Below are 13,706 nucleotides of genomic sequence, written 5' to 3'. Positions count from 1 at the left end.
GCAACTACGATGCAAGAGCGGCTCGGTTATCAGATGCACCAAGGACCAGAAGCATCTCTACATATTCATCGTTTCTGTGTGCCATACGTCTACCACACGGTTTTGGAATAATACTAGAAGAAAATACGATAAATATCGTACGAATGTACATGGATTCTGTCACGGGTTCCTTATTCCACTAGCAACTAATCGCTGTCTGTTCAACAGCCTCATTAGTCGCTGCGGGCTATTCTACCTGGTGCGCGTCAAGTGTCTTACAGCTCCTGTTCTGCATGATTCTCCCGACGGTGTTAATTGTGAAATGTTCGTTTCCGAATTACATTGTTTCTCTGACTGTAATGGGCGTTATGTTTCCACATTTCCATCGATTACAATAATAACAACGTAATTGTATTGTATTGTATTGTATGTTAACCGGGGACCTAGAAACGACGGAGGGGCTCCGTCCCCGCCGCAGCCGCAGTGGTCCACAACCCCACGAGGACTGCCGCAGTCGGCTTCACCCCTCCGCCACGCCACACCGAACCCAGGGTTATTGTCCGGTTCGGTCCCCGGGGCAGCCCCCAAGGAACGTCGAAATTCTCACACCAGACGATTGTAACCCCTGTGTTTGCATGGTAGAGTAATGGTGGTGTACACGTCCTTGGAGAACTTTTTTGCGCAGCAATCGCCAACATAGTGTAGCTGAGGTGGAATAAGGGTAACAAGCCCACATTCGTCGAGGCAGATGGGAAACCGCCTAAAAACCATCCACAGACTGGCCGACTCACGGGATCTCGACTCAAGTCCGCCTGGCGGATTCGTGCCGGGGACCAAGCGCTCCTTTCCAATCCGGAAAGCCTTGCGTTAGACCGCACGGATAACCGGGCGGGAATAACAATATAATAGTAATAATAATAGTAACGCATGGAAATACTTACTAAACACGATGTACTTATCAGAATCAATGTTGAAAGGCGTAAATTGGTAGTGACTTGGTGATAATGCTTACAAATGGTACCCGAGCTTGGAAGTTATCTGCACAGAACATTGCGTGGTGACTTAGGGTTCTAACGAAATATAATTACCTGAACGTGGCAAGAATAATAATTCGGACTAATCAGTGCAACCGTTGGGGGAGAATACACAGGAACCTAGTTTTGAATCTTGTAGGCGCAGTGGTGCAAAACAACTCGCATCCACGGCGTGCAAAAGGCCTGTTTAAAAGCTAAGCAATGGAAATGATTGTCCTTCCATTTCTGTGTTCGTAGTACGTAAGTGCAAATGTTTTGTGGGAGGCCCTCCGTAATAACTGTATGACGATTAGGACGCCAAATGCCGTACGGTGCGGTCTACATTTAGCAATTAAAAACCAGTACGCCTCTAGCCAGAATCAAACCCTCACTCACGCGCATGCCGACCGAAAATGTTGTCCGCTGCACCAACTGCACACTGCTGGTCTTAACTCCTGACAGACTTAGTACCGTACATGTGAGTACACTGTTGCCAGGTTGCCAATCTTAAACGTCCACTTACTGGCGGAAATAGGCGCATGACGAAATTCTGTGACGTACATTTTTGTGTTGCAAGTATGTGAGGAATCGCGCTGCAAAGTCCGAGTGCGTGAATTTTTCTTCACCCTGTATAGTAATATAGATTAGTACTGTTACTAGTATATTGCTCATGTACTACACAGCTGTAGTGTTGACTCACTATGGGTGTCTGCTTCGATGTTTTACGGGGAACTGAAGGCTCTGATCTTGCAAGGCGAAGAAAGAAAAGCGTATAACTAGTCGTTTATTACTAATTGTCACATAGTTATACTGAAATTTGAAGCGTCAGTGTATTATGAATATAGTAACTGTCCTCAAAAGAACAGATACCATTGAACGTGCAGCTTCTTTAGAATAAACAATTAATTGAAACCTTCAGCTGCCGATAAGTGTTGTTGAGATACCTCGATGAGGACAGGTAAAAATGTGTACCCCGACCGTGACTCGAACCCGAGATCTCCTGCTTGTATGGCACACGCTTCATCCATCTTCTTTTTTTTTTTGGCCTTTGCCTTTTGCGGGCAAGAGCTGTACCAATTTTTTTTTCTTTAAACGAACCCGGGATCTCCTGCTTACATGGCAGATACTCTATGCATCTTTTTTTCCGGGTCCTCTGCTTATTAGGAAGGTATGTTAACCACTTTTTTTTCATTGCCATAATAAAATATTCTTCTCAGAATTCTTCAATTTCTTTCCTCATCTCAAATAATCAGTAAATCAACATGTTCCACTTCCTCAGAGTACAACTGCAATCTTGCCACTTTTTTTAAAAAGCCAGTTACCTTATCCGCTGGGCTATTTTTTTCTTTAGTTTTTTAGTCCATTTTATTTTATTTTATTTTGTATATTTTTCTCTATCAAACGTTTGTTTTTATATGGAAAAAGGCGTCGTTCAGTTACGACAAACAAAAGTAGAATGTACATCCGTAGCAACAACAGAACAAGAGTTCCTTCTAAACTATGAAATAGAATTCGAAACTAATAGTATGATGATAAATAATATAGAAAGAAAAATGTAACCAAATCCGGCACACCATTCCCTGTGCATGGCTCATCTGCGTACAGATTCCATGTCCCAATTTGATAAAACATTTCGCAGCGTGTGGAGCTCCATGTCGGCAGTCATCCTCTGCCCGGAAATCCCCAACTGTGAGGGTGGTTATCGAAGACACTGCGCAAGTCCTGGAGAAATTGCCAGTAATCAAGTACCATTTTCTCATCATCACGAAAGAGGTAGTATATGGACATGCCTTTAAACCATGTGAGAGCGTGAGTCTTCGCAGGTGGGAAATAAGTATCTTCTGGACAAAGAAGGAGCCGTGGCTCAATTGTGCGAGGCGCAATACATAGGTAGCAGGCGAGAATCTTCTGCACTAGCAGCCATACCTCTAACGCCAATCCACATGTTAAACGGTGTTCGTCAGTATCCACGAGGTGGCAACGTGGGCAAAGGGGGGAATCCGACATCCCAATAGCGTGCAGCCTTTGTCGTGTTACAACCTTCCCGTTCACCACCTGGTACCACGCTGCTCGTACCCGCGTGGGGAGAAACGGCTTCTGGACCGCTCTCCACACTGCAGGCCATAGGGTGGTCGGGCTTTTCCTCTCAATCGTATTGCGAGGGATGGACCTTAGCAGCAGCCGGTAAACGTCTCTCGCCTTGGGAGTGCGAGTGTTGGGACGGTCTGGGTGCACGTAACTATACTCAAGAATAAATGCCGAGAGGTGCGAGAGTGAGGGTGTAATGTACGTAACCGTGACAGGTGGCAGAAGAGACGCAGGCAGCAATTCCTCTAACAGATGTCCCGTAAGGGAAGCATCTTTGTGGGTCCACAATTTCATCATTGTGCACAACTATAACGCTGTAGCTATCGCTCGTACATTTATAAGTCCCAGTCCGCCATCACGCGGGTGGAGGGTGAGTGTTTCGTAGCGGACTTTGAATAGGGGTCCGGCGGTAAGGTAATATCCAAACGCTGCTTGCAGTCTGTGTGCCATCGCTGCCGATATCGGTAGGACCTGAGCCATGTGGATCATCTTAGTCGCCACGTGAAGGTTGAGGTATTCCACACGCTGCAGAAAGTCCATCTGTCGAAGTAGGTTCCGGCGAACTTCTGTGCGTATTGCCTGTAGTAATCGTGCATAGTTCATGGCAGCCGTGCGGCGCACATCCCGTGTAAATGTTATGCCCAAGAACCGGATCTTGTTGACTAGTGGGAGTGGGGCTAAAGCGTCCTCCTGTATACCTCTCCCAATGGGCATCGCTGCGACTTGGCTACATTCATGAGGCTGCCCGCTGCCAAACCATAGCGATTGATCCATTGTATCACCGAGCGTACCTCGTCACCAGATCGGACAAGTAACAGAAGGTCATCAGCTTATATCCTGCAGTGAAATATGTGATCCCTCAATGACACGCCCGAGAGCCTGTTCTTCAACCCTCCAGCAAGTGGTTCGAGTGCGATTGCGTAAAGGATCATGGAGAGTGGGCATCCTTGGCGAACTGACCATTGGATCGGAAAGGGACCCGCAATCCGTCCATTCACCAGTACACGGGATGCAGCTCCACGGAAAAGGCGCTGAAAGATGTCGAGAAAGTCAGGCGGGAAGCCCATGCGGTCCATAACGGACAGGAGGAACTTGTGGTGAACTCCGTCGAAATCAATGGAGATCAGAGCAGCTCGAAGGCGACAGGATGTGGCGATGGCTATTAAATCCCTGCATTCGCTGGTTGCCGTTTGCATGTTGGTCTCTCCGACCTGTGTCGTCTGCTCCATTGAGAGGAGTAGGGGCAGAACCTTCTTTATGCGGCTGGCGAGTAGTCGGGAGTAGATTTTATAGCCCGAGTTGAGCATTGTAATGGGCCTGTAGTCCTCGACCGTCCGACCTCTGGAAGGTTTGTGTATCGGTATGAGGAGTCCTTCCACGAATCCAGGTGGCACGTGGGAACCGTGGTCATCAGTTCTTGGTACATGGTGATCCATCGGGGCATCATTAGATCGCAGAAAGTCCGATAAAACTCGAGCGGCAGTCCGTCTGGCCCGGGAGATTTGTTGAGTGCTTCCTTGTTAAGCGCATCCTCGATGTCGTCCCTCGTAAGTCCAGCTAACAGCGTCGTCGCTGCTGCATCGTCGAGGGTGTGCGACACGTGCTGCAGTATGTCGTGCCCATGCGCTTCCTCTGTATTCACCTCGTCGTAAAACCGGCGATAGTGATCTGCAAAGGCTTCTGTAACCGCCGCCTGAGTCATTACGACCCTACCACCTGGCAATGTGAGGTCCGTGATCTTCTGCTGTCGGCGTCGGCGGCGTTCGAGTACGATGTGATGCATAGACGGGTTTTCTCCTTCCGCTCGGTCTTGACGTCGCGATCGCACGACGACCCCCTCCAAACGTTTCCTCGTAAGCGACAATATTTTACCTTTAATTCGGCGGCTTTCCATTTGTCGGTTTGGAGATGGTGGTTGGCTGGCGAGTTCGCGGAGCATCGTGTAATAAAAGTCCAATGTGTGACGATGCCACGCTGCGATATCTTTTCCGAATTGTGTTAGCACACGCCGAAACGCTGGTTTAGCACATTCCACCCACCATGCTAGAGTCGAAAGGTATCGCGGAAGACGACGTTCGCAATCCATCCATGTGTTGGCGATAATCTGACGGCATTCCGAATCTTGAAGATGTGCCACATTCAGCTTCCAAGGTCCTCGGCTGCGCCATATCCGCTGCTGCTTTAGAGTGAGTGTGCATATGAAAGCGCTATGATCGGAGGAGGCAAGCGGCCAAAGTTCGGCGTCCAATACTCCCGGCGCTAGAGCTCGTGAGACATAAATGCGGTCTAGGCGACTGGCTGGGTGACTAGTAAAATATGTCGGCCCGGGACGGTCACCGTGTAGTGTCTCCCACGTGTCGGTGAGAAGCATATCACGAACCAGGAGCCGAAGTTCTTGACAAGTCGAGAAATGAGGGACTTGGTCTATGGGGTGGAGCACACAGTTAAAGTCGCCGCCGAAGATATATTGATCGAAGCGAGGGGCGATATCCTCGGAGTAGAACAGCGATCGTTCGCGGCGTTGGTCAGTTCCTGATGGAGCGTAAATGTTAATGATGCGCGTGCCCAGTGCTGTGATCGCCAGCCCCCTTCCTGACGAAAGGTAAGTCATCTCTTCGATGGCGATTCCGTCGCGCACTAGTATTGCCGTACCGCTGCCATTGCGGTCCGCCGGTGACATATATGTCACATAACCGTAGAAAGCAGGGAGGGCCGCTATATACACTTCTTGGAACAGGGCAATGTCAACGTCCGAAGAACGAAGCATCTCACGCAGCAACTGGATCTTCACTGCCGTTCGTATCGTGTTGAGGTTAATCGTGGCCATACGATAAGCCTGTTGCTAAGTTATCCATTAAGACTGGAATTACGCTTCGGATTGTATTGACACTTCCGCATCCCCCCAAACCTCACCTGCAGTCGTTTCTAGAGAGCCGGCGCCAATGGCGTAGGCTCTGTTGGCGTGGCTTGCATGGTTCCGTCGTCGTCGTGGTCATCCGCCCACGTCGGGGAACTCAAAGCCAGATCGGTTTCCCTAGCTTCATCAGGACACGGCATGGGTGCTTGCACTCCAGAAGGTGGTGGGCAGCATCTGTCCTGCGTATCGGCATCCGATTTTGCCACTGTAGATACATGTGGTTTGTCCTCAGTTCCGTCGTCATTGAAGGTGGAGTCGTCGTCCTATGGAGGCTCTGTCGCATCCCGTTCGGAAGGTGCTCTACTCCTCCGCTTCCGTCGCTACGGAGAGCGTTGCTTCCTGGTGTGTCCTTCTGTGTCAGACGATGGCAAAGATTCACGACGTTCCGGCACAGTAAGCCGCACAATAAGCGAGTCTACGGCCATGCTGTCGTCATGTATCTATGCTGTCGTCATGTATCTTGTTATCCGTCGACGGTGGCGGCTGCGTCGGAGTTGAATCCGTAGCTTGTGGAACGGGTGTGTCATCATCGCCCTGTACTGGAGCATGGAGCCGCGACCCAACCGTGGATGTAGGCTGTCGTGGTGAAGTGGTAGCTGTCGTGAGGCCTGCTGCATAAGTCACGGGAAGCAGCGTCGGCTCCGACGGCGGGTCCTCGGCAGCCGGCGGCAGTTGAGTGATTCGACGTTGGATATATTCGGATCTGAGGTGTCCCTCCTTCCCACAACCAGAGCAGGTCTTCGGTTGCCCTTCATAGATGACGATGGCACGGCAGCCACTGATATTCAGATATGAAGGTACGTGACTTTTAAGTTCCATTCGGACCTGACGGACTCCGTTCAGCACAGGATATGTCTGGAATTGCGTCCATTTTTCCGCAATATGTTCATGCACCGTGCCGTAGGGGCGCAGCGCTGTCACGACGTCCTCCGCCGGTAGTTCGAAAGGAAGTTCGAAAGGTCTGATCGTGCGAAGTCCCATGCCACAATAATCGACGTGCACAATCCCCACATTGCCATCAGCATGGCAGAAACGGAGGCCCTGTTTCGTGTCCCGAAGGATCCGTTCACATGTTACGTCGTTGATGATCTTGACATATACGATACTGCTCGCAATGGACAAGTGAATGCCGAGAATGTCGGTCGCCGGGATTTTAACTTCTTCTTGTAGAAGTCGTTCGACTTCGATTGCTTTGGGCCGTGCAAATTCGTTGCCGAGCGTAAATTTGAGCGTCGATTTTCTGTACTGGTGCTGAGTACGGCACGCGCGAAACGGCCGAGTACGTTGTAAACAACACGAGCGCTCGCTCCGCGGCAGGAACACAAACAGCGCGTCCTCACCGAAGCATAGCCAAAGGCCAACTTGTCTGAGCCACCGAGGACACAGATGAATAGCGCGACTGTAGAGACTTATCTCTTGCACGCTTCCCGTGAGACGCACATTTCCAACTGTCCACAATCTACGTACATAATGTACCTAATGGTATCTATTCTTTCGAGGACAGTTACTATCTTCATATACATAGTTAAAGGCTGCCCAGTCATTGACTTTCGTCTGTGCGAATGCGCACAGGTTGCCCGACCTCTTACGGCAATCGTCACTTTAGTGTGCACGAGTAATGAGTACCTATTAGGTACATTACGTACGTAGATTGTGGATCGTTGGGAATGTGCATCTCACGGGAAACGTGCAGGGGATAAGTCCCTACAGTAGCACTGAGTACCTGTGTCCTCGGTGGCTCAGATGGATCGAGCGTCTGCCATGTAAGCAGGAGATCCCGGGCTCGAGTCCCGGTCGGGGCACACAATCTGAAATGTCTTCATCGAGGTACATCAACAACATTTGTCGGCAGCTCAGGGTTTCAATTAACTATCATTTCAATGAATTACTCAACATAAGTATGGAGTCGAAGGCAAATTTTTAATTTCTGCACACGATACAATTCGCAATTTGTTCGGTCTACGGTGATCCCTTCAAGTCAAACTACGTGACTATTTTTTCTGTTTTTTTTAATATATTGTGGGAGTGAACAGTGATCAATGCGTTACAAATATTTACTCTCAAAAACAGTCTTCTTCACAATGTTTTTATTACGGTGAGCGGTTTCGACCACTACAGTAGTCATCTTCAGACCAATGAGTAAGAACTTCCTTCTGGTGGTAAATCACTACTCAAAGTGATTTACCACCAGAAGGAGGTTCTTACTCATTGGTCTGAAGATGACCACTGTAGTGGTCGAAACCGGTCACCGTAATAAATAAATTGTGAAGAAGACTGTTTTTGATAGTAAAAAAAATTTAAAAAATCTGTGATTGAGGTGTAGCAGCATGTACTTTAAACAAACTTGACCGTCAGTTATAGACCTAAAATACCTTTGAGGCAGTACGACTAATGTACGACATGTTTATCACCGATATAAGCGGACACAAAAGAAATAACGATGGTCGTGTTAGTTTTCCAATTTAACATACTACTCTAGCAACAAGAAATGTTCTGTGTTCCCATAGTCAGTCCTTTGTTAAAATCAGGCATTACAAAATTCGTACACTACAGTTCATATAAAGGTACCTCATGAAGTTGGAGCGAGGAATAGAGGAAAGGAAAGAGAGGAGATCAATGCTGTCAGCTGCATCCGGACATTACGCGGAATCAGCGGCGACGAATGAAAATGTGTACCAGGCCGGGATTCGAAGTCGGTACCTCATGCTTACCAGGCATGTGCCACCTGCGACACAGCGCTTAGCGTAACTGTGCAGACTATCGGTACGACTCAAGGCCGATTCACAGTAGAGAGCCTGTGTACAGAGAGGGTGCGCATACGTGGCGTTGATTAGCTTTGGCAGAAAAAAGGCGCCTAACGTCTCTCGCGCTTCCTATGTTCGCCGTGCTTTTGAGATGAAGTTCAGAGGACTTTTGGAAACGATTAAAAGGTATTTGAATTATTGAGAGACTTGTTATGCGTTGTGCATGCATGTTCGATTTAGCTGTTTATCGTTTTTAGCACGTAATTAGCGTTTGCGATCTTAAATTTGTGTTGAAAGAATGAAGCGTTTTGTGATGAAGTCGGTAGGCCTACATGTTTGAAGTAAACACGTTAGTACTTGTACAGTATTGCTTTTGACATCTGTAATTCGTTCTGCAGACGTTGTTAAACGATGCCAGGTTGTGCTGCATTTGGTTGTTCCAATAGAGGCGAAGGTGGGTTTCGCATGTTAGCATTTCCACGCAATGAAGAAAGACGAAAACAGTGGGCAGTCGCAGTCAACAGGGCTGCCATAAATAAAACAGGAGCCTTGTGGAAACCAACTGAGTACTCTTATCTATGTCGTTTTTGCTTTTTACTACATATAAAATAACTTCCAATATATATAGTTAAATTTGAAAACAGACCTGTAAATTGGCTGTGCGAAAATTATTATAACACATTATTCTTATAAACAAAGGCATTTAACGAATGATTTCACAATATTGTCTTGTGCTTTTGATTCGGTGAGTGTGTACTCCACTAGTCCACTACATGGCCAATCAAAAGCCCCGCCCGCAGTTTGGCAGAAAAATGGCCGCCGTATCGTCCGGTTGGCCACTCTCTACCTATACAGGCTCTCTAGATTCACAGTCCCACCGAGCGCCACCTATCGGCAGTACCAGTCCATTTCCTACATGTTTGCTGTGTCCGAAAGAACAGACACCACGCAGTCATGTAATCTGATTTGGTTACTTGGGCAGTGGATCCACCTTCTTCAGTGCGGATGCACAAATACGTCCGACCTCCTGTGGGAATCTCAGGGAACGAATATCGTGGAAATCGTCGCCGCTGATTCCGTGTAAAGTCCGGATGCAGCTGGCAGCGTCGATCTCCTCTCTTTCCTTTCCTTTATTCCTCGCCTCTCCGTCAATTCACATATACAATTTACAGCTGCGGTTTGTGCGTGATGTCCGGAAGATAAGAAACCTCGATCTATAAACATGCAGACAGCGTACGTTTTATTATCATCCCGTATACAAATTTAAACACTGCTGTTATCAAGGCAATGCAGGATCCTTGGATCAGGGAAGAACATAGCTCCATCATTACTGATTGGGACCTTTTCGCATAGCTGAAATTTGGGAAGCAGGTAAACTGGTTTTGAACATTTGTAGTGCTGTTAATTCTCGTCTTAGTTCGTCTAAACGCTTATCAAATTAAGTAATAATTCCAGGAACCATGGCACTGTACACTTTAAAAGGAGGTGCGTTTAATGAGTAATGGAACACAGTCATTTTCTGAAAGCGGGTTGGTCTTATTCCGGACTAACTCCAGTGCCCGGCGTTTAATATCTGCCACACACAGCGATTGGTCCTGTGTCTAGTTGATACTCATAGGGAATGCAAGCCGCATGGGAAACCGCAATCGCTTTAAATCGAACAGCACATTTGAGTCACTGGGTGTCAACGGAATGCGACTTATGAATACCTCTTCACCTGCGGCATTTATAAAGATAAGGTTTTAGGCTCCCGGTTCTGACTTTTGGAAACATACACCAATTTCAAAGCAAAAGTTTAGTAATGCGGGTTCTGTTAGATCTATCGAACGACCCGCGGTTTAGTGACTTTTGTTGTTATTATATCCACGACTTGCCTTAGCGTTTTTATAGCACTGTGGACGAGCCGTGTTCCGGCTCGCATTGGTGCCGTGACTAGGTTGGCATCGTGTAATTTGGATAGTGAGCTCTCGTTTCCTTCTTGTGTTCAATGGCGCCACTACGTTTGCTGGCGTTCTCTGTCCTCGAGTGGCAGCAGTAGTGCTTATTGGTAGCTAGTACTGTGGTACTATCTTTGTAGCGACCTCCAGAATTTCTGGGTCGTCGTGTGTCGGAGATCAGTGGGGATGGAGCAGCAGTGAGGTCCGCACAGCCAGCACTCACCCGACGGAAATATGTGGTCGTGAGAGTGCACGACCTCGTCAAGGATCTCATTCAGCGAGTTTAAGTTGAATGGATCGTTGAATTCCAGCAGCGCAACCTTCGCTTGTGTGTGTGTCTGCGTCCGTTGAAGTGACCTGACGGCAATAAGCTGTCACTCGGCAATTCATACCGAGACCTTTCCGTGCCTGACTTCAGCGGGAACGACCGTTGGTTGGTCGTTCGGTCGGTCGTCTCAACGGACGACGTGTACTTGGCCTTCCGACCGCTTCTGGGTTCTCTGTGTTTGTGCCAACTTGTAATTCGTCCTTGTTGCTCCTCAGTGACTGGTTGTAGTACTGTTTGTGATATTGTTTTCGTGGATCCGTGTGTATCTAGGGTGATTTTGAGTGAGCAGTCATCGCCCAGTCTGCGTACTGGATTCGTGAAGGCAACTTGTTGTGATTACCTCGCATTACTCTTGCGTTTGAACATGATCTCTTGTATAATGTTTGGCGTTTTACGATGTCAAGAGTGTAGTCCACCAGCGTGTGTTATTCCATCGTTGTATTGGGCATCGGATGTTTGGCAGATTTTGAGAGAGTGTTGGTCTTGCGTTTAACTGTGCCTGGATTGAGTTGCCATCCTGTTAAGTGATTATAACACTGGGCTGCCTGTCACACCTTGCTTACGTTTGAGGGACTCTCGCACTGTCTGTGGATCAGTCCCTTCTTTATTTGGTCTGATTGTGTCAAATTATTGCTTGTGGCCTTCAGCCGACAAATAATTTTGAATTCCTTCATGCCTTCAGCCGTCAGTGTAGTTTTTTTAAAGTGATTGTTTTTTAAAAAATATTTCCTAACTAAAGTGTATGTGTTCACTGTGCAATCAACGGGACTGATTAGGCCCCGTCACCACATTTTGCTGCTTTCCCTAAGTCCCGCGTCTCAATGGACTTTAATAATAAAAATGACAGTGAAACATGGACTAACGTCTTCTAGGATGTACGTCATATGTAACAACAGGAACTAATTAATAAATAAGAATTTGCGATCATGTTTCCCTCAGATTCTACAGATTTAGCTCGTCCCGCGATCTCGTACCGTCTGACTGTACTATGCCCAAGACTGGATATTGCCGCTGTAATTTAATCTCGCGATAGGAATTACAGTCAGTTTACCACGATATACAGCCAAGTTCAGAAAAAAACAGAACGCCTTCAACGACTAGATATAGAATGTTCATGTTCACAGGACACTTACAGTAGTATGTTCTGCACAAATGATTAGCATTTCTGTCACCTCGGTTCAGTACGTGTCCTTTTTCCTAGTAGCTGCAGGGGCCGCCAAGGGCGCTTATAATTTGTTCCGTGCGTAGTGGCATCGACGCGTATAAGAGGCATATGGCGTTCTGTGTTACAGCCGCCATACTACATTCACTTGGTTCCAGAGTTCCTCTGTAGAGGTTGGCAGCGGGTCACAGCACTACGCCACTCGTTTAACCATATCCCACACATTTTCGACTGGCGACCAGTCTGGTGATCTGGTTGGCAAGGAGAAAAGGCTACATCCTGTGACACCTAGAAGGCGCGTGTTCGTGCATTGTCTTGCTGAAAAATGGCGTCTGGGGTGTTGCACAGAAAGGGTATAGTTGCGGGTCGCAGGATGTCTCACGTAGGTCACACTAGCAACAGTACCCTGGACACCCACCACTGTGATTTGTGGTCGTACCCAATAGAACCGCACACCATAACGTCTTGAGTTGGCACTGTATAGTTTGTGAGAATGCAGTCATTATGATGTAGCCCCTGTCTGCGGCGAACCAAATGTGGCCATCACTTCCAAACAAACAGAATCTGTATTCGTCCTAAAACGATATCTGATGCCATTGCTGTCCCGGGTCATGTCGTTCCATACACCATCGCCGTCTAGCATGTTTTTGCACAACCGTCAAACGTTGGCGGATAGGCGGAGAAGCGGACGACGCCATCGTAGCGCTTGCCGAAATAAACGGCGGTGGACCTCCATCCCTGATAGTGTACGATGTGTAACACTGTCCCACTGTTGCGCCAGAGCCGAGCAGGACGCAGATTTGTCCTGCAAACCTTTCGGATGAGGTGTCGATCTTCTGGGGTGGGTGTTGGTGGAGAGGTGGTCTGGGTGATTGGCCCTGATCCATCTCGTCGATTTCTGCGGCCTCCCGTGAACCATTCTGCACACACGCGCCGCACTGCCGAAAGACTTCGTCCAACACGAGCTGCTGTTTTCCAGATAGATTCTCTCGTGCCGGTAGTGAACCCTTTCAAACTCACTGATTTGACGGTACTGTTTATAGCGACAACGAGAGCCGCAGGCAGATTTTACCAGCAGGTGGTATTGCGCAGCGATGTCGATGTCGCCTTGAACCCGTGGGCCGACACGGTTCAGGCGCTAATCTTTTCTGTAGGACACACGAATGTACACGTGCCGTGAGTATGAGCGTCCTATCTCTAGTCCTTCATGGTGTTCCGTATTTCTCTGAACATTAATGTATTTCGTCTTTTAGATATGTAATTTCTCACTAATTTTTTTGTTGTTTCATATGCATGCAGAAATTCGAAGGAAATCGACTTTGAAATAAGTCGGACTCGTACTTTCTGAAATGTTTGGTGCCAATGTTTCTCCTTTGTACTGAAAAACATAGCCGATGTCCGCCCAAATGTTCATTAAGGGATCGTGTAGAAATTTGGATTTTTGGGGGTTTTGGTAACAACCTCTCTTCTTTTTACATTCCGTACGAATACAGGGTGGTCCATTGATTGTGCCCGGGCCAAATATCTCACGAAATAAG

This window comes from Schistocerca gregaria, chromosome 5 (genome assembly GCF_023897955.1).
Source record: "Schistocerca gregaria isolate iqSchGreg1 chromosome 5, iqSchGreg1.2, whole genome shotgun sequence".
NCBI classification, from domain to species: domain Eukaryota; kingdom Metazoa; phylum Arthropoda; class Insecta; order Orthoptera; family Acrididae; genus Schistocerca; species Schistocerca gregaria.
This window is presented reverse-complemented; position numbering follows the sequence as displayed.